At 45.6% G+C, this 20,852-nt stretch overlaps 1 protein-coding gene and 1 long non-coding RNA gene across 3 annotated transcripts in view; one reads left to right on the top strand and one right to left on the bottom strand.

Moving 5' to 3' along the window:
- Window positions 1-20,852, bottom strand: part of LOC138359487 (uncharacterized) — a 31,356-nt gene that overhangs the window by 8,273 nt on the left and 2,231 nt on the right. The window contains exon 2 of the long non-coding RNA XR_011225958.1: window positions 12,739-12,878. This is a non-coding gene — a long non-coding RNA (uncharacterized lncRNA). The remainder of the gene's footprint in view (window positions 1-12,738; window positions 12,879-20,852) is intronic.
- LOC123774072 (uncharacterized) overlaps window positions 3,460-20,852 on the top strand; it is a 48,516-nt gene continuing 31,123 nt past the window's right edge. For both annotated transcript variants that reach the window (XM_045768211.2, XM_045768210.2), the window contains exon 1: window positions 3,460-3,680. The gene's annotated coding sequence lies outside the window, so the exon portion shown is untranslated. The remainder of the gene's footprint in view (window positions 3,681-20,852) is intronic.

The following is a 20,852-nucleotide window of genomic DNA, read 5'->3' as shown; positions in this document are numbered from 1 at the left end:
CTTGAATGTATGAAAACACAACTTAAAATAGCTTAAAATAACTTGAAATATAAGTGAAGCATAAGAGTGATGTAGGAGGTGTTCAGGGTGACCCAAGGGGGATACTGGCCGGTATTAACCAATTGTTGTCATGGAGAGACAGACGGTTTGTTGACACGCTCTTGAACTCTAGTGTGCATCACATCCCCCTGTCCCTCAACCACTACCAACTGTCACATCTCTGTCCCTCAATCACCACCAACTGTCACATCCCTGTCTCTCAACCACCACCAACTGTTACATCCCTGTCTCTCAACCACCACCAACTGTCACATCTCTGTCCCTCAATCACCACCAACTGTCACATCCCTGTCTCTCAACCACCACCACCAACAGTCACATCCCTGTCTGTCAACCACCACCAACAATCATATCCCTGTCCCTCAACCACCACCACCAACAATCACCTCCCTGTCACCTAAGCCTGGGGGTGTGAGCCTGTCTCGTTACCACACATTACGTACTCGCCAGAGGCATGGCCAATATATTTAAAATTATTGTGCATTTAGTCTATAAGTTTTACATCTAAGACTATATAATTGATTTTCCTTATTTACCAAATACTTGTCACCTCTGTCATTAATAACAATAAGTTTTTCAAATTAATGTATTAAATCAAAGGTGAAAGTAAATGAACAAATAAACAAGGGCTGTGATGAGGGTTCGAACCTACGTCCAGGATGAGGCCAGACTCGCCTTAGTCGGTTGTGCCACATGGTCAACGGCCCTTGTACTCACCTAGTTGTGCTTGCGGGGGGTTGAGCTTTGGCTCTTTGGTCCCGCCTCTCAACTGTCAATCAACTGGTGTACAGGTTCCTGAGCCAACTGGGCTCTATCATATCTACATTTGAAACTGTGTATGGAGTCAGCCTTCTCCACATCACTTCCTAATACATTCCATTTGTGCATTATGTGGATGTGTTCACTTGATGTATCGCACTGTTGTGACCTCTGTGTACTGAAGTACTGTGTACTGTGTACTGAAGCTAAATCTTTGTATTAAAGACTTTATGATTTTAAATTATTTGTTATTTTCCCGCTGTTAGGGTTGGGTTCTCAGGCTTATCCAGGTCCTCACAGGTTAATTACTGACATTCCCCGGGGTACAACCCACAACAGTTTACTAACTCCCGGCAGCGGGTACCTAGTTACTGCTGGGTGAACAGGGGCATCAGTCAGTTACAGCACCGCTCCTGTTATTAAAAGATTTCTCCATTTTGCACCAGCAAGATAACGTAAGATTTTAAGGGATGGTAGATGTTAATCTTCTTGTTTGAGGAGCTGTTCACTTGAGAGAGTTAAGCAAGTCCCAGCTGTGTCTGGGTACAAGTGACAGGATGAACAACCCAGCGGGTTTTCTTCCTATTGGGGAGTGTTGTACATGCTGCTATGGCGGTGTGTCCACTCACAAGATGAGTGACGCTGCCCAATACTGTCACTATGGCGGTGTGTCCACTCACAAGATGAGTGGCGCTGCCCAATACTGTCACTATGGCGGTGTGTCCACTCACAAGATGAGTGGCGCTGCCCAATACTGTCACTATGGCGGTGTGTCCACTCACAAGATGAGTGGCGCTGCCCAATACTGTCACTATGACGGTGTGTCCACTCACAAGATGAGTGGCGCTGCCCAATAAACTCGCCCCTCGGGGCAAAATTTAAATTTTTTTTAGCACCGCTCCTGTGCCGGGTAAATCCATTAGGGGCTCACCATGGAGACTCAAGAGCGGCCAGTTTCCTGTTCCAGCGCCTCAGTGTCGCCGTCCAGAGAGGAAATGTGAGGTGTATCTTGGGCACACACCCGACCTCTCACCTGCTGCACGACCTCCTCCTCATTGTTATCTGTGTGTGTGTGTTTCCTGTAAACTGTAACACAATGTAATGAAACTAAGAAATAAAAAAAAAGAATATGGGCGGTAGGAGGAGACAATATTGAAGTGTTCAGTGAGAATGCACAAGGTCTTCCCTGAATGCTCTTTATTTTCGTCTCCGAGGCTATGGGTCCCTACAAATGCACCAGAGGTGGTACCCCTATTATATATATATACATATATATATATATATATATATATATATATATATATATATATATATATATATATATATATATATAAAATATACTGTATATACATTATATTATAACATTTTACACAATAACTCACAGGATGGGTATGGCGACCATTAACACTTACAGGAAGAGTATTGTCATATGCGGCACTAACAGTCTATAGTGCCCTCGACGAGGACAGGAAGCCGGCGGCTTGTCAAAGCCGCCCCATTATTTGTCCTGATGATTTTCTCTACCAGGATTGTAAAATTCATCAAGAGTTTTAGCATATTGAATTGAACTATAGAAATACTATAGATGATTACTGTGCTGTGTAACGTTGGCTGTGACCCACGAGGGGGGGGAGGGGGGAAGGGGAGGGGAGGGAGAGGAAGAGGGTGCTGTTCCATCCGTATTAATAAAAGTCTCGTTATTATGTACAAGTGGCCGTGTTGGACCTCAGTTTTGTTCTTAGGCCTTACTAGCTGGTCTCTAGCTCTCTCTGGCATGGGTATGGGGGGCATAATAAAGATAACAATTAAATTGAATTATGTCTGTCTCTCTCTCGCGCGCTTTCTCTCTCTCTCTCTCTCTCTCTCTCTCTCTCTCTCTTGCTCTCTCTCTCTTGCTCTCTCTCTCTCTCTCTCTGTCTCTCTCTCTCTCTCTCTCTTGCGCTCGCTCGCTCTCTCTCTCTCTCTCTCGCGCGCTCGCTCGCTCTCTCTCTCTCTCTTGCGCTCGCTCGCTCTCTCTCTTGCGCTCGCTCGCTCTCTCTCTCTCTCTTGCGCTCGCTCGCTCTCTCTCTCTCTCTCTTGCGCTCGCTCGCTCTCTCTCTCTCTCTCTCTCTCTCTCTCTCTCTCTCTCTCTCTCTCTCTCTCTCTCTCTCTCTCTCTCTCTCTCTCTCTCTTGTTCTCTCTCTCTCTCTTGTTCTCTCTCTCTCTCTCTCTCTCTCTCTCTCTCTCTCTCTCTCTCTCTCTCTCTCTCTCTCTCTCTCTCTCTCTCTCTCTCTCTCTCTCTCTCTCTCTCTCTCTCTCTCTCTCTCCCCCCCCTTCTCCCCCTCCCCCTCAGCATCTTCTCATCGCCCCGACTGACCGCCCGGGGCAATCACGTGACCATAGCATCAACCGTCGAAAAATGTTGTCGTGAGGGAAATATCGCTCGACGTCCTTGTTCTGCCGCAGTTCGTGCTTCCCGCCTTAATATTGCACTGCCTTCTGCGAGAGGAAGGTGTGTAGAGGTGATGCAGGAGCCGAGGGGAGGTGATGGAGAGGTGGTAAGGGCACACAGCCTCTGGGTAGATGCGTTGGTGGCGGCCGTGTGGGGCCACACTAGGCTTCACGCTCACTACCAAGGCTGGTGGTGGACCGCGGGTGGAGAAACTCACTCCTCGTCCGCCCGCTACGCTCCCAACACTCTTTATACCACCGACGGTCCCTCCTCCTAGCCTTGGCCACACAGCTGGGTATACAAGACTGTGTGTGTGTTGTATTGTGTACAGTGCTCTGCTACAGTGAGAGGGGGAGACAATGGACACCCCGGACCACTAGCAATGGAACCATTGTGGAGTTTAAACCTTGCGCGCGTCCTGCTTACTCAGGTGAGGTCTCAAATACTGTTTTTCTCGATCATATCCACCCAACAATTACCGCTGTATAAAGCCTCGTATATCATCTACCCGTCTCCTCCTCCACCACGGAGTATACTCACCTGCTGCTGTGTGAGGGCGTGTCCGTGTCTTTACAAAATACTCAGATAAGGAGACATTTATATCGTTCACATATTGTAAGCGTCTGGTAACGATGTTGCTTTAAACCTTATGGAACTGTGGTGGGCACTTGTATTACCCCAAACGCCCGTGGACGGACCCTGAGGTGGATACTCCCGCCCACACCAGGCAGGTGGCCTGGATTTTAACTTTTGATTTATTCAGAAATATGTTTATATGTGAGGGGGGCATTCTGTGGGGCGTTGTGGGAGGGTATTGTGTGGGCGTTGTGGGAGGGTATTCTGTGGGCGTTGTGGGAGGGTATTGTGTGGGCGTTGTGGGAGGGTATTGTGTGGGCGTTGTGGGAGGGTATTGTGTGGGCGTTGTGGGAGGGTATTGTGTGGGCGTTGTGGGGGGTATTGTGTGGGCGTTGTGGGAGGGTATTGTGTGGGCGTTGTGGGAGAGTATTGTGTGGGCGTTGTGGGGGGGTATTGTGTGGGCGTTGTGGGAGGGTATTGTGTGGGCGTTGTGGGAGGGTATTCTGTGGGCGTTGTGGGAGGGTATTGTGTGGGCGTTGTGGGAAGGTATTGTGTGGGCGTTGTGGGGGGTATTGTGTGGGCGTTGTGGGAGGGTATTGTGTGGGCGTTGTGGGAGAGTATTGTGTGGGCGTTGTGGGAGGGTATTGTGTGGGCGTTGTGGGAGAGTATTGTGTGGGCGTTGTGGGAGGGTATTGTGTGGGCGTTGTGGGAGGGTATTGTGTGGGCGTTGTGGGAGGGTATTGTGTGGGCGTTGTGGGAGAGTATTGTGCGGATCTGTGGGTCTGGGTATTCATTCGAGACTACCATCATCTTGCCACGATGATGTGTGTGTAAACATTTCATGCTTGCCCATGCTGAAGGCACTTAGTATGACCACTTGTAAACAACAAGCTGGCTCTCTGCAAGTGGTGTGGGGGAGGGTTGTGGGGTCCTGGGGAAAGGTTATGGGGTCCTGGGGTAAGGTTATGGGGTCCTGGGGTAAGGTTATGGGGTCCTGGGGGAAGGTTATGGGGTCCTGGGGTAAGGTTATGGGGTCCTGGGGGAAGGTTATGGGGTCCTGGGGTAAGGTTATGGGGTCCTGGGGTAAGGTTATGGGGTCCTGGGGGAAGGTTATGGGGTCCTGGGGTAAGGTTATGGGGTCCTGGGGAGAGTTATGGTGGTACTCACCTAGTGTACTCACCTAGTGTACTCACCTAATAGGTGGGGTTACACAAGAGACGCATTGTGATCCTCATTTATAGCGAGGCTAAGATTTATTCGTATGTATTGATTTACTAATTTATTGATAAACAATACGGTACAATGGGTTGATAAAGTGCATATATTGGTGAAGAGCGTCTATCATGGTGACTCCCGCTCTGATCTAAACATTTATAAACAAGAAGGTACCTGACGTGAGACTACATAACATTGGTGTTTATATATTCTTACGAAGCCACTGACACGCGCAGCGTTACGGACAAGTTCTTCATCTAAGAGATAATTATTCATTTATCCTTTACTGCACACAATTATTAGAACACACCCCAGAACACGATCCCTCAAGCGTTTTACATCCATGTCTGGGTGAGTGTGTGTCCAGGGGATGAGTGTCCGTGAGTGCCCCAGGGGACGACTGACTGCCCAGGGAGCGAGTGGGACCAGAAAACAGTGCCCAATCGTGCTCTCCTGCCCAGGATTTGACCCAGGGTCTTCTCGTTTGCGATATAGTGCTTCTCCCTTCTCTTCTTTCTTTCCATATCCTGAAGGACGAGTTTATGGAATTGTTCGTCCTCTCAGAACAAATGAAATTGATGTGAGAAAGTGTGACGTGTGTGGGTGCCAGAGGCACCAACCTCGCCTGACGTGAGTGCCTCTGGTACAAGCCCAGAATTAAAGTAAACAACTCATTTACATGTGATGTGTTGATGCTGCTCCCAGACGATGTTGTGGTGGTGGTGATGCTGGTATTGTGGTGGTGGTGTGGTAGTGGTGGTGTTGTGGTGTGGTGATGATGGTGTGGTGGGTGGTGGTGATGGTGTTGTGGTGGTGATGGTGTTGTGGTGGTGGTGATGCTGGTATTGTGGTGGTGGTGGTGGTGGTGATAGTGTTGTGGTGGTGGTGTTGTGGTGGTGGTGGACCACAAGTGAGGACCTGGCTGGCCTCATGAGTATACTAGTGTTTATGGGGGTCAGGGTCTTGACCTTCACGGCTGGTGGGTATGGTGTTTGTCTGTTTTTCTCCTCCCAAAGGGAGAGGTTATTGGGCAGCGTCACTCATCCTGCGAGTGAATATACTGCCACAGCGCCGTGTTCAACACCCCTGTGATGAATAATTAAGTCTCTCTGGTCCTTCTCCCTCCCATAGCGGGTGTTCATATCTTCTTGAGGTTATCTTGAGATGATTTCGGGGCTTAGCGTCCCTGCGGCCCGGTCCTCGACCAGGCCTCCTTCCCCCCCCCCCATCCTCCCAGGAAGCAGCCCGTAGCAGCTGTCTTAAATCCCAGGTACATATTTACTGCTAGGAGAGCAGGGGTATCAGGGTGAAAGAAACTCTGCCTATTTGTTTCCGCCTCAACCGGGGATCGAACCCGGAACCTTAGGATTACGAATCCCGAGCGCTGTCCACTCAGCTGTCAGGCCCCCGGTCAGGTATTACAAGTAAGGATTACAGAGGGCACAAAAGGTCTTTATCAGACGTCAATGATGATTACATTAACAATTTCATCTATCCTTCACACCTTATAATTAAAATGTCAGCTAGTTACAGAGAATGTTCTATTTCAAGAGCTGTATATTTACAGTAAGTCATTATACATTAATGGTAGGTCTTATCGCTAATACAGAATTGTTTGAGCTATATGGAGATATTACAGTCATAGGGAAGCTGCTCTTTGTAATTGTTAGTCTTCACAATACACTACTTGCTTCTGAATCTCGTGTGTCGTTTATGTACCGGGAGCGAAATATGGATACAGTGCAAGCATTTCAGGTATTTTATCCTTAGTAATAAGACGGTTTGTCATATCCTATAACATAAGTTTAGGGCTGTCCCGCTCTGCTACACGTTCCTCTACTGATGACCCGGACATTCCACACCCCACGGTGTCCAGTTTAGCCTTCACTCTCTCAAAAGATGCTCCTGCTTGCTTGATGGCGTTCTGGGAGTTCTTCTACTCCCCAAGCCCGGCCCGAGACCAGGCTTAACTTGTAAAAGCTCGGTCCACCAGGCTGTTGCTTCGAGCGACCCGCAGGCCCACATACCCACCACAGCCCGGTTGGTCCGGCACTCCTTGGAGAAAAACTATCTAGGTTTCTCTTGAAGATGTCCACGGTTGTTCCGGCAATATTTCTTATGCTCGCTGGGAGGATGTTGAACAACCGCGGACCTCTGATGTTCATACAGTGTTCTCTGATTATGCCTATGGCACCTCAGCTCTTCACTGGTTCTATTTTGCATTTTCTTCCATGTCGTTCACTCCAGTATGTTGCCATTTTACTGTGCAGATTAGGGACCTGTCCCTCCAGTATTTTCCACGTGTATGTTATTTGGTATCTCTCTCGTCTCTTTTCTAGTGAGTACATTTGGAGAGCTTTGAGACGATCCCAATAATTTAGGTGTTTTATCTCGTCTATGCGTGCCGTATATGTTCTCTGTATTCCCTCTATTTCAGCAATCTCTCCTGCTCTGAAGGGAGAAGTGAGTACTGAGCAGTACTCGAGACGGGACAACACAAATGATTTCAATAGTCCTTGTCTGCCTAGTTCTTGAGACTATTCCTACTAGCCTCTTTATTTCCTGAAAGACTTTTTAATTTCGTTAGGAAACCCTTTTGTTGACATGTATCTCGTGACATTTCTTCCTTACGCAAGAAGCATTAAGTAATTTCGTCATTATCGTAGTGACAGTCACATGGTGTTCAAAAGAGTTCATCCAAAACTGTGACCATACACCGTGTTGTTTGTCAATACGGGGAGCAGTTGACAAAGAAAGGCTGCTGAGGCTAGTGCAGCTGGGATGGCCAGCTGGCGATGTGAGTCGTGATTTGCTCAACAGATGTCACCCTTGTGCCTTACCTCCCCCTCCATATTGTGCTCTAAATATTATGCCATGCGATGCACTGTTCTTCAGCATTATTATCCCATTTGATGATATTTTATCAAATAGTTTATTTTTTAATTAAATTAAAGGAAGAAAATATTTCCTTAGCGCCAAGTTAATGAGATCAGATATACCGGGGTCCGCTGCTTGACCTCGGTACGCCGGCAAGTGTTTATATAATGCGGCTTATAATATTACTTTAGGTTTTGTTGATGATTTCCCCGCAAGCAGAAGCAGAACGTTCATTACGTGTGTGTGTTTGTGTGCACCGTCGCCTCAGTTAGGTGGCTACACGCAGGTTAGAGGTTATGGCGTTAATAACGATCACTTGACGCTAGGGGGAAAAGAGTGGCATTTAGGAGAGCCAAGAAGTGTCGCAATTTCCGCTCTGTGCCACGGGAAAACAGCATTAATGGTGTGGGCGGCTTGGAGGCAACAATATGCCGAGCAAGAACTACGTGGTTGACCAGACCACACACTAGAGGTTGAAGGGACGACGACGTTTCGGTCCGTCCTGGACCATTCTCAAGTCGATATTTTATCCTTAGTAATAAATGAATCGACTTGAGAATGGTCCAGGATGGACCGAAACGTCGTCGTCCCTTCAACTTCTAGTGTGTGGTCTGGTCAACATACTTGAGCCACGTTATTGTGACTCCTCGCCTGCACAAGAACTACGTGAATTGAATGATGGGTCACCTTGAAGGTGGTGGTGTATAGAGCTTCTCGTCTCCACATTACCTCGCCCAACACAGTTCACTTGTCTGCTGCTGTTCACCACAAATGTAATTTGCTTAACCTAGAGAACATTGGGAGTTGAGTTCCTGCACTAAATATTTTGCTCTGGGACCATTTAGCCATCGCCCATTTGATGGGTACGGATGTCATAACATACTGCCTTTAGTCCTACCTTGAGGTGCTTCCGGGGCTTAGCGTCCCAGCGGCCCGGTCGTCGACCAGGCCTCCTGGTTGCTGGACTGATCAACCAGGCTGTTGGACGCGGCTGCTCGCAGCCTGACGTATGAGTCACAGCCTGGTTGATCAGGTATCCTTTGGAGGTGCTTATCCAGTTCTCTCTTGAACACTGTGAGGGGTCGGCCAGTTATGCCCTTATGTGTAGTGGAAGCGTGTTGAACAGTCTCGGGCCTCTGATGTTACTTACCGCAAGAAATTGGCCCGTGTTCAGTAGTGAAGTATACTTGCTGGCAGCAGAATAAGTTAGTGTGGTGGCCTTATAACTCCGGTTGATCCCAACACACTTCAGTATGCTGAACAAGACAGGTAGACATGTAGGTATGGGGGGGGGACAAGAGCACGATAACAGTAATACAACTCATCTTTCAGTGCAAATACTGACTTATGAAGATTGTAGTGCGTCAATTAGTTTTTTCCTTAAACGTGTTTAACGTTGTAAATCAGACGAGGCTTTGTTATAATGAAGGGCTGGGTACTTAATGATACAAGTCCACAACGGGCTCACCATAGCCCGTGCTACTTGGAACTTTTTGTTCCAGGTAGCGAATCTTAAACAACAACAACTTAATGTTGTCGTCCATGTCCATCCACAACTCTACAAATAAAAGTCACAACTTACACAAGACGGTTCGCCAACGGATTTTAAAACATTTATACGGGTTTACCAAGCAGAAAGCGAGTGTGTCGAATCGTCTTGTGACTGTATGCCGCGCCCTCTCGAACAGAACATAGCAATTTGACGTATAAATCCCCCAACGGTCAAAATTTGATATACTAAAATTGACGGGCTGTCCCGTTTTCTATTCGGGTGTCCACGATTATGTTAGGTTCGGGTAATTTAGTACATCATTTTTGTAACACGACAACTTTAGACGACGGGCTTCCCTGCTTCGCCCAACTAACCCAAGCCTAACCCGACCGAGCCTAACGCGGCTAACAAACCAAACGAGCTTTGCACGAATTTGGTTCCCATATGTGTGGTGAGTGGCTTCCCGGGGCTTGTGCGGGGTGTCGGGTGCTGGGATTCAGTTGTTCCCAACAGGTCAGTAACTCAAAGTTAATGGTCTAATGGTCGGCAAGGTGGAGAAGGTGTGCTAAACGTGTCTCCCGGCCACTAATGTGTTTTTAAATAAAGTTGATGGAGAGATGCAGGTGAAGGGAAAGTTGTAGAAATGTGGAATATTGTGTTATGATAGCCAAGCGGGCTCTCTGGCCTGTGGCACGTTTGAGACCTCAGATCGATCGCGTGAGCGCTGATCTACCGCAGATCGACCTAAGAGGTGTGATGGGCGTAAGGGTGTGTAGGTGGGTGTGGGGCTGGCGGGTGTGTAGGTGGGTGTGGGGCTGGCGGGTGTGTAGGTGGGTGTGGGGCTGGCGGGTGTGTAGGTAGGTGTGGGGCTGGCGGATGTGTAGTGGGTGTGGCGAGCGAGAACAAGGCGACCATTATGTGGAGGCCCGTCGTCCCTTTCCCTGGCACCGTCAATGGGCCGAGGGTGTGTCAAGTACTTCTGCTGGGAGCCAGATGGGGTTAGTGTGGCCACGGCCGCCAGGGGAGGAGCACGCTCCCGCTCTCTACTTTTGAACATCACACTGCAAATCAGAAAACACTTTTCAGGCTAAATTAAATATCATTCATTTAATCCCTACTTACCGAAGAGAGTTGGCAGGACCGAGCTCTAACTCCTGGGCTCGGTCACTTCTATGTTTCTGCCAGCACTTGAGCACACAGCAAGATGTATGGTAACTGTAGTTACCATACATCCTCAACCACTAACAGCTTCGGTGTCTGTCTTTTAGTTTGTTTAGTTCATGACTATGCACCCCATACCCAGACTGTGGGCGGTGGTGGTAAGGGTTACAGAGGCTCATAATGGGCTCAGGGACTGAAGCCCAAAATTAATTTAGCTAAGCAAGTTACAGTCATTATAAGCTTGTTCCATAGTTTAAACGACTATTTCATTAACAATGGGTTAGAGAACGACCACATGTACAGTTCCTTAAGCTAAACAATGTGTTGAGTTAGTTTCATAATTTAATTTGCTTGTCATGCTCCCCCCCCCCCAGTAGGCGGTGTGTGGGGGGGGGGGGTTACAGTCCGCCACATTTACTACCTACAGTTACCAAACTGGGGGATACTGGCCTAAAATTTCTGGTATTAGATAGTTTTGAATGAGATATTTACGCATTTCTTGAACATTTGTTACAAAGCTGTGTCTTAATTTATATATCTTTTCACACTCTAATAGTGCCGGAGTGCGAATAGTTTTTCCTGACAGTTTGCCTTTAGGCCTTAAAGCAGCTACAGTTTTAACGCCAGCTTTGTCTTGTTGTGGTTGATATGATAGAACTGGAGTCCGTCGTTAGTGTCAGCGGTTAGTCAGATGATGACTAGGGAGCCGGTCGGCCGAGCGGACAGCACGCTGGGCTTGTGATCCTGTGTTCCTGGGTTCGATCTCAGGCGCCGGCGAGAAACAATGGGCAGAGTTTCTTTCACCCTATGCCCCTGTTACCTAGCAGTAAAATAGGTACTTGGGGTGTTAGTCAGCTGTCACGGGCTGCTTCCTGGGGGTGGAGGCCTGGTCAAGGACCGGGCCGCGCGAACACTAAAAAAAAGCCCCGAAATCATCTCAAGATAACCTCAAGATGACCATCTTGAGCCTAGCAACTCTCTTCTGGTCACATACAAAACTCTGAACTATAAACTTAGTCACGGTATAACACGGGCGGCGAGCCAAAGTGCCCTCGTCTTCAGAAAGACGTATCTGCTTTCGAGAAAGTTCAACACCAGGCGACAAATATAATTCCAGAACTAAGTTTGCTCCCATACCAGGAACGGTTGAGTCACCAGTGTGGTTTGCAACACTGCAAACCAGACATGACATTCTCATCTCATCGAAACTTTTAAAATACTGAACAACTTGGAGGATATTGACCCAGACAATTTATTGAAAATGTCAGATGTACCACGAACAAGGTACAAAGGTTTCAAGCCCAACAAGGGGTTGATAGATGTTAATCTTCTTGTTTGAGGAGCTGTTCACTTGAGACAGTTAAGCAAGTCCCAGCTGTGTCTGGGTACAAGTGACAGGATGAAGAACCCAGCGGGTTTTCTTCCTATTGGGGAGTGTTGTACATGCTGCTATGGCGGTGTGTCCACTCACAAGATGAGTGGCGCTGCCCAATACTGTCACTATGGCGGTGTGTCCACTCACAAGATGAGTGGCGCTGCCCAATACTGTCACTATGGCGGTGTGTCCACTCACAAGATGAGTGGCGCTGCCCAATACTGTCACTATGGCGGTGTGTCCACTCACAAGATGAGTGGCGCTGCCCAATACTGTCACTATGGCGGTGTGTCCACTCACAAGATGAGTGGCGCTGCCCAATACTGTCACTATGGCGGTGTGTCCACTCACAAGATGAGTGGCGCTGCCCAATACTGTCACTATGGCGGTGTGTCCACTCACAAGATGAGTGGCGCTGCCCAATAAACTCGCCCTTCGGGGCAAAATTTAAAAAAAAAAAAATTAAATGCAGGTTAGAAAACAGTAGATGCTTTTTAACCCACAGGGTTATAAACCCATGGAACAGCTTACCCGCCCAAACCGTGAATGACAAAACACACCTGCAATTTAAGATCCAAATAGATAAAATCATCAGGACAAATGGGGAGACCTTTGATAAGCCGCCGGCTTCCTGCCCTCGTCGAGGCCACTACAGAGATGGTGGCCCTCAGGTAAATAGTAATCAATATGGCGAGCCAAGTTTGCATTACATAAAGCAACATGTTTTTCCATTGTCGGGGACAGGAGCCTGTTGTGCTTATGGAGATTCCCCTGCCTAGCCCTACGACTGACCTTTCCCAGGATGCGGCCCACAACAGCTGCCTAACAGACGAGGGTGCTGGCGGTCGTAAGGCAAGTGATCTCTGCAGAGAACAAGCAGCTACAGTTGAACAGCATGGCATTAGGCTCCACTCCCTCGCCGTCGCACTCCCCTGGAATATAAATGTGATGTTAACAGCGCAGCAGTGACACAGCTACAGCCTGTGTTGCTCCACATGCTGGTGGAGGCAACACTAGCATCCGTACATGTCACTACTGCATTGTTAGAAACACCCATCTCAGCCACGGTCATTAATTATAGGCATGGTGCCATACACTGGGACCAAACCAAACATGGTGCCATACACTGGGACCAAATCAAACATGGTGCCATACTCTGGCACCAAACCAAACATGGTGCCATACACTGGGACCAAACCAAACATGGTGCCATACACCGGGACCAAACCAGGTACACCCAAATCCTTCACACATACTCTCTGTTACAAGCATGTTCATGTCCAACTGTACCCATAATTTGGCCTTGATTTATTGAATGCGTTTATTGGGTCACCGACCCGGAGTTGTTAGACTGGTTGGTCAGTGCCTCCGCAGAACTTACATGTCTCGTACATGCGGCAAAGATCATGCACACCACGTGCGCAATTCCTTTTAATAAACCTTCTAACACAAGGTACGTCCTAGTTGCGTCTGGGTACAAGTGTCAAGTTTTTTCCTATTGGGGCGTGTTGTACATAGCGCTCTGTTTACACAAAGGACGAGTGACGCTGCCTAATAAACTCGTTCTTCGAGACCAAATTTATTCTCGCAGGATGGGTATGGGGGGTATAATAAATGGACTAAGAAAACAAAAGAGACATCAGCCTCGTTATCCAGCTAAAGGTTGACGTGGTCCTTCTCTGGTCTTCACACTGTGTAAACCAAGCGTCTTTCTTAACGTTTTGGGTGCCTCATGGTATTAGTAATGTGCAAGTTTGTTTACTGTCTGACACTGTAGGTATGACCAGACTAACTCAAAACCGGTGGCATAACAGGCAAGGGTTTAGCAAAACAGCATGGGTTAGGATACATTGCCGGTTCCATTGGTTAGGCTACATTGCCGGTTCCATTGTTTAGGTTACATTACAGGTTCCACTGGTTAGGCTAACCAGTTTCCACTGGTTAGGTTCCATGGGTTAGAATAAATTGCAAGTGTCATTACAGGTTCCATTCGTTAGGATACACTTCTGGGCCCATTGGCTAGGCTACTCTGCAGGTTCATTGGTTTGGATAAATTGCGTGTCATTGGTGAGGATACACTGCAGGTTCCATATTCTCCACTGGAGTAGGAAAACTTGTGGCATTCACCCCTGACACATGTGTCATACTTTATCTTGATATTTCCTATGTTCATGCCACACACTGGTCCTACAGTGTGTTCCCTTCACATCCCCGAGAAGGAACACTCACCAGGAACACTCCTGTAAGTGTTGAGGTGTTGGCTAATTAATGTGTCCTCTGTGTCCACCTGTAATATGGGAATGAAACCTTCGTTATCCAGCTTCGTTAAACAACCATTAAGCATTTAATGTGCTTAAAGGGTGTTATTATGTTTCGCTTGTCATCTTTCTATCAGAGTAGTAAGCTGTACTTTGTTTACATCCCTCTATTGCATATATCATTCAGCTTCAGTATGGTGTCTTTCATCTCAACTATTTATAACTTGTTAATACATGTGTGATCTTCATCAAGCCTACTCAGCGTACGAGACAGCTGACGGTAACTTGCCAGCCTCCGCCAACTGGCAAGATACTTAAAGTATCCAAACAAAGGAGTGTAGTGGAAGAGGAGTTGGGGCAGACGGAAGTGACGAGAGGGACCCCGCTGGGTTCTGTACTTGGACCATTAATGTTCCAGATTTATGTTAATTACCTCCCGGGAGAGGTAGGATCACACATGATTAATGTTTATTAATGATGTTATTCTGCTGGAAAATGTAAGGACTGCAAAAGAGACTGCTAAACAATTGGAATAATATTGAACCAGAGGTGGTTGAGGCTCCCGCCATTCTTATCTTTAAAAACAAGTATGTCTGTATTGGAACATCGCGAGGTGTAAATGCTCCAAGATATGAGGCGTGGCTCTAGAGTTAGATCTCGCTTCCCATACACACAACTGATAAACACTACGAGCCGGATGTGCATCATGCATGTAAGGTTTCGACCAGCTGACCTATTACGCCTCCTCCTCTTAAAGCCTCAGAGCTGCGTCCTATAATAGTTTGTGCGTCGCGCCATATCTGAATTCCCATTTTTTGTTGAAGGGGAAGTACTGAGTGAAGGGGGAGACTGAAGAGCGACAGTGAGAGGGACACAAAATTCAGTGCAGAAGGTCTATTAGCCCACACGCAGCAGCTCCTGTTGATACCCAACCAGACTCATTCATATGCATGTCAACACTAGATCAAGTGTGCGCAGAGTAGAGCCAGGGCGCTTGAAAGTCGCACAAGAAGTGAAGGATTGAGCCAAATTTGTCAGTTGAAGGACCTTTTTAACTTCTCGGTTTACTGAAGTGTTCAAGTTGTTTTTAAGAAAATTTATCCTTATTTTCTTCTGTTTTATTTGAATTATTATTTAGTTGTACGTGCTGTGATGGTTTATATCTGAACATTTATTCAATAACTCTTAAGTTTTATCTTTAAGAAAAAACTATTACTCATATATATATATATATATATATATATATATATATATATATATATATATATATATATATATATATATATATATATATATATATATATATATATATATTACTATATATATATTAATATATATATATTATTATATATATATATATATATATTACTCATATATATATATATATATATATATATATATATATATATATATATATATATATATATATATATATATATATATATATATTATATATATACTTTTATACTGTATATATTACTTTATTAAAACTATTACTATAAAACTTTTTTATCTTTATCTTAATTAATACTTAATAAATCTTAACCGACAGTTGTTTTAAGTTTATTTTTTTAAGATATGAATTCAGAGCTTTGTGATTTACTGAAGTCACTCTAAGAAGACCAGTGTGTCCAAGAGGTTTAGAAAGTCCAAGAGTTCAGGAGAGTGCTCAAGAGTTCAGGGAGTGTCCAAGATTTCAGAAGAGTGCCCAAGAGTTCAGGGAGTGTCCAAGAGTTCAGGAGAGTGTCCAAGAGTTCAGGAGAGTACCCCCCCCCCACATTGTTGTGCAGTCCCGGATGCATCTCATAACGTTTTCTTCTTGTTTAAATTATCCGGTTCTTATGTTACCACTTAACTCGTAACTCTTATCATAAATTATATCCACCATAATTTTGTTTTCACTCAATTTCTTATTTATTCACTCAAGCATCTCTTTAAAATATATTATTCGTAACTAAAACATTGAGGGATTGATGAATTGGGTTACACACAGAGATCACACTAACGTGATGCATCAAATGAACAAATCCACACGGGCCACACTTAATCAGTCGATTAAGGCAGTGTCTGGGATGCTCCCGGACGCAGGTTCGAATCCTCGTCACGGCCCTTGTGGATTTGTTCAATTGAATTGGGTTAATTGGTATAAATCAATGTTTGATGTAAAATGTTCTAGTTTTAAACGTAATTTGGTAACTGGATCATAATAACACATGTGTTCATTCTGTTCAAGTTCAAGTTTGTTTATTGAGACAAGAGAGAAATACACGTCAAAGGGATAGAGTAGGTTAGGCTATTTCTACCCCCCTTTCATTCTGTTGTCCTGTTACGGTGTTCAATTTTGGTTTATTGAACCAAAATTCAATATATATAATTGGAGAAATGCTTAAGAGAGGTTTATAATATAAAGATGGAGAGACTTGAGGGAGTAGAGAGGAGGACTATAAACTAATATCAGCTTTCACAAGTAAACTTTTTGAAGAAAGATTTAAGATCCAAATCGCGCTGTCTTTGAAGCGTAGTTAATAGGGAGACATTCTATACCTTTTAGATATTAAAGGAATTTAATACACTCAAGTAAGAGGAACTATTTAAAATACAAGTAATTTCGACAATTTCAAATAATAATTTGAAACTTGAGGGAAATAGATGCGATATTGGTTTAATTTTTTACTTGAAGATTAGTTCAAAACTTATAATTTTCTTCGTGACGTCTTAAATTAAGCATTGATTTAAAGTTTACCACACTAGATACTTTAAGTACAGCGCCGAGTTTGGTTATTAACAGTAGCAGTGTTAGTCTACCTGCTGGGAGTCGTGTTATTATTATTAGTAGTAAAACAACTCCGTTATTCAACTTTTCCTGTCAAGTTACCATGTAGCATCTGACAGTGTAAGCCAGAGGAGAGTAGGGAGAAAGCCTCTTGTTTTCATATCCGGATCTACTCTATCGAAATAAAACTTAATTGAATTGGATAACTTTTAGTTTCTTTTAACAGAGAACCAAATCATGGAGCAATAGGTTTTCTGTTATCTATCTTTCGTATGGCGTGTTCTCTGCCACTTGCTGTTCTTGGAGATAACTGCTGTAAGTGTTCTAACGTTACATACAGCTCCTCATGAACAAGTGCCTAGTCGCATGACACCACCTACGCTTTGCACACATCATTTTGCACTTCTTTTGTTTTGTTGTCCTGTTTTTCCCATACAACTTTCTTTCCCATTGATCTATCATGCTCGATATTGTAGATTAAAATTATGAATTATCATCGTAGAATAATATGCTCGCTGCATCGCTTCACTTTAGAATTATATTTACTACCTGGTCATGAGGTCGTAAAAGTATACTTGAGCATACCACCACAGGTGTGCCACAACACTGTAGACAGGTGTGCCACAACACTGCAGACAGGTGTGCCAGGTGCGTCCGTACTCGCCTCGTCCACACCACTCACACCTACATTCACCTCAAGGTAAATTGATTGACAATTACATATGTGAACATCTGCAGAGGGATAATACAGTGGTTAAAACCTGCCATTTGAGTGTGACAGTCGTTACGTGGTAGTAAATGGAATATACACCTCCCTTAGGACTTTATATGTTAAGGGTCGGTACTAATGAATCATTCAGACTGATCACCGCGGTTTGAATGATTGAATAATTGATGTGTGTCAGTTTGACGACTGATAGCTGCCTGTCCTGGACGTTCCAAGGACAGAGGCAGACGCAGCAGCAGACTATAATTACACCCAAGCGAGAGTGTTGCTATTGTGAATGTAATGACTAGTATTGACCCATGGTAAACAGTTTCATCCCAACAAAGCGAGACGTACTAGATGTTAACGAGTGGGAAATATATGGACCATGCAAGAAAAAAAGAACATTAACGTGATGTATCAATGAGAAAATCATTTGGGATCACCTAGTGTACAGGTTCGAATCCACCTCATAGCTCCTACTGATCTTTTTATATGAACCATATTAATATTTCTCACTCGAGATCGTCATGTCCTCCTGCAGGGTTAAACACTTATATGATAAGTATATATTTTTTATTTACGCTGATGCGTCGATATAATTTTAAGGAAAGTGAAATTTTGTTTAACGATGTGACAAATACATATTTCCACTCTAGTAAATGTGTTCCTCTTTGGAGTGACTCTTAAGAAGTCGGGTGAGATGTTTTACAGTGTAATGTTTAACTAATATTCCTGACCAGAATTTGCTACACTCAGCATTTTAATGTACATGTACTATATGTATGTATATGTTGACCAGACCACACACTAGAAGTTGAAGGGACGACGACGTTTCGGTCCGTCCTAGACCATTCTCAAGTCGATCTTTTCGGTCCGTCCTGGACCAATCGACTTGAGAATGGTCCAGGACGGACCGAAACGTCGTCGTCCCTTCAACTTCTAGTGTGTGGTCTGGTCAACATACTTCAGCCACGTTATTGTGACTCATCGCCTGCATATGTATGTATATATATACTTCTTGGTGTAGATACACTTAGAGTTGACTTTTATCCTGGACCATGTTTAGGACTTAAATCTTAAATATACTTGATGGTTGGTCAGTAAGCTATTGTAGTCAAGGGTGATAGGTCTTAAGCCCAACACCAAGCCAGTTAATGTTTAAACTGCTCCATATCCTTATTAAAAGCTTTCGACATGTCAGAAGATTAAACCCGAGCTTGCTTTTAACGCCACTGATAGATCACCAATCAATAATTGAAACCGGCAACAACTCATTAAAATCCACATAAAAGAGGACTAGACAAAACAATGAATTCATGTGTTCTATCAATCGCATTCAGTCTATCCTGTTATAATTAGATTTATGGGTTGAATGGGCTGTCAACTGTCCATCATATATGATACATGATTGACACATAATGACAGGTGTCTTGATGAGAGTCAGTGTTACGTGCGTGTCTGGGTTATGCGGACAGTACACACCTGCCTTGTGTATTACCGCCAGAAACAGGTGTGTCAGGTGTGTTAAGGGGCGAGAGTTTGGCGGGGGCCGGAGCAGGGGTGAACTTTCACCCCTGAAGCCCTGAACGGCTATGTAGCTGGTCGCCTCAGATCACCCTGCCAGGCTCCCTTGTAGAGCTGGTCGCCTCAGATCACCCTGCCAGGCATCCTTGTAGAGCTGGTCGCCTCAGATCACCCTGCCAGGCTCCCTTGTGGAGCTGGTCGCCTCAGATCACCCTGCCAGGCTCCCTTGTGGAGCTGGTCGCCTCAGATCACCCTGCCAGGCTCCCTTGTGGAGCTGGTCGCCTCAGATCACCCTGCCAGGCATCCTTGTGGAGCTGGTCGCCTCAGATCACCCTGTCAGGCATCCTTGTGGAGCTGGTCGCCTCAGATCACCCTGCCAGACTCCCTTGTGGAGCTGGTCGCCTCAGATCACCCTGCCAGGCATCCTTGTGGAGCTGGTCGCCTCAGATCACCCTGCCAGGCTCCCTTGTAGAGCTGGTCGCCCTCAGATCACCCTGCCAGGCTTCCTTGTAGAGCTGGTCGCCCTCAGATCACCCTGCCAGGCTCCCTTGTGGAGCTGGTCGCCCTCAGATCACCCTGCCAGGCTCCCTTGTGGAGCTGGTCGCCCTCAGATCACCCTGCCAGGCTCCCTTGTGGAGCTGGTCGCCTCAGATCACCCTGCCAGGCTCCCTTGTGGAGCTGGTCGCCCTCAGATCACCCTGCTAGGCTCCCTTGTGGAGCTGGTCGCCTCAGATCACCCTGCCAGGCTCCCTTGTGGAGCTGGTCGCCCTCAGATCACCCTGCCAGGCTCCCTTGTGGAGCTGGTCGCCCTCAGATCACCCTGCCAGGCTCCCTTGTGGAGCTGGTCGCCTCAGATCACCCTGGCAGGCAGGCAACAAGGTGACATTGAGACTAGTCAGCTTCCTATTCTTCAGTTTAATGCATGTGTGTGAGTGTGCGCCTGCGCACGTTTACACAGTCATGCGCAGATAAGCACACTCATGATTCGGAGTCCACGGACCCGGGTATATATATATATATATATATATATATACATATATATATATATATATATATATATATATATATATATATATATATATATATATATATATATATATATTGTGTGTGCGAGAGATGTATGTAGTATGAACAAACACCACACATCACAAGTGTATGTGTGTAGTAGATACGATAGAGGAAAATAAGTTGTGAGTCAGTACATTAGACGATCGATACAAAACCTGGGACCAAGAGCTAGTAGCTCGAGCCTGTTGGCGCTGATAGTAAGTGCAAGCAGTAAAGACACACACACACACACTCACACACACAAGTATTTGAGAGAGTGATTAGGAGTCAGGTCATCAATTTCATGGAGACCAATGGCCTTCACAACCCAGGCCAACATGGATTTCGAGCGGGAAGATCGTGCCTCTCACAGCTACTTGATCATTACGACAAGTCGCTGAGCCATTAGAAGAAACACAGAATGCGGATGTGGTATACACGGACTTCGCAAAGGCGTTCGATAAATGTGACCATGGCGTGATAGCACACAAAATGAAGTCAATGAGAATAACCGGTAAAGTAGGACGCTAGATACTCAATTTTCTGTCAAACAGGACTCAGCGAGTAACGGTCAACCATATAAAATCTAGTCCAA

Source organism: Procambarus clarkii, chromosome 91 (genome assembly GCF_040958095.1).
Source record: "Procambarus clarkii isolate CNS0578487 chromosome 91, FALCON_Pclarkii_2.0, whole genome shotgun sequence".
Taxonomy (NCBI): domain Eukaryota; kingdom Metazoa; phylum Arthropoda; class Malacostraca; order Decapoda; family Cambaridae; genus Procambarus; species Procambarus clarkii.
Note: the sequence above shows the minus strand (reverse complement) of the source record. Positions and strands in the feature narration are given on the sequence as shown.